We start from the raw sequence: 1,067 nt of genomic DNA on the forward strand, positions 1-1,067 counted from the left end.
ACACACACACACACTCTTCCACAGGCACATTCCCAAAAGTAAGCATGGTCAGACGGTGTAAACTAGAGCTAAGTAGGCGCTGTAAATGTTTGGAGATGAGGACGAGCTCCAACCCTCCTCCAGTACTCTTCCTCTCCTCTATACTCCATCCTAAACCCATTTTCTTCCCTCCTCCCTTCTCTATCCCTTCTTCCCTCCCCATCATAAACCGCTGGCCTTGCCCCAATGTTCTCCCTTCTGTTCTATTCTCTTCACCTTCTCATCTTTCTCTCCTCTTTCATCCTCCTCTCTCATTGTTTGTCCTTCTCCTCCCTCCCTTTGATAATTATTCTACCTTGTCTTTTATTACTTTTTTACTACTTTTGCCTTTGTTTTTTGCTTACTAATTATTCTTTATTTTTAAACTATTTTACCTTGTGTTTTATGTTTTCTTTTTATTATGATATTTACCTTTTAACTATTCTTTGACTATATTGCCTTTCTATGCTTTTATTTGTTATTATTGTTTGGTTTTGTTTATGTAAAGCACATTGAATGACCTCTGTGTATGAAATGCGCTATATAAATAAACTTGACTTGACTTTTCACCTTTTATTTTCCCTTCTGTATCCCTCTCTCTCTTCAGTCCTCTCATCTCTCTATCCCTCTCTCTCTCTTCAGTACTCTCAATTCTCTATCCCCCTCTCTCTCTCTCTTCAGTCCTCTCATCTCTCTATCCCCCTCTCTCTCTCTTCAGTACTCTCAATTCTCTATCCCCCTCTCTCTCTCTCTTCAGTCCTCTCATCTCTCTATCCCTCTCTCTCTCTCTTCAGTCCTCTCATCTCTCTATCCCCCTCTCTCTCTCTTCAGTACTCTCATTTCTCTATCCCCCTGTCTCTCTTCAGTCCTCTCATCTCTCTATCCCTCTCTCTCTCTTCAGTCCTCTCATTTCTCTATCCCCCTCTCTCTCTCTTCAGTCCTCTCATCTCTCTATCCCCCTCTCTCTCTTCAGTCCTCTCATCTCTCTATCCCCCTCTCTCTCTTCAGTGCTCTCATCTCTCTATCCCCCTCTCTCTCTTCAGTACTCT

This window comes from Alosa pseudoharengus, unplaced genomic scaffold, assembly GCF_046254945.1.
Source record: "Alosa pseudoharengus isolate Yale_2024_CS ecotype anadromous, Long Island Sound unplaced genomic scaffold, YU_APseudo_1.1 YU_APseudo_1.1_scf_1, whole genome shotgun sequence".
In the NCBI taxonomy this organism is placed as follows: Eukaryota; Metazoa; Chordata; class Actinopteri; order Clupeiformes; family Clupeidae; genus Alosa; species Alosa pseudoharengus.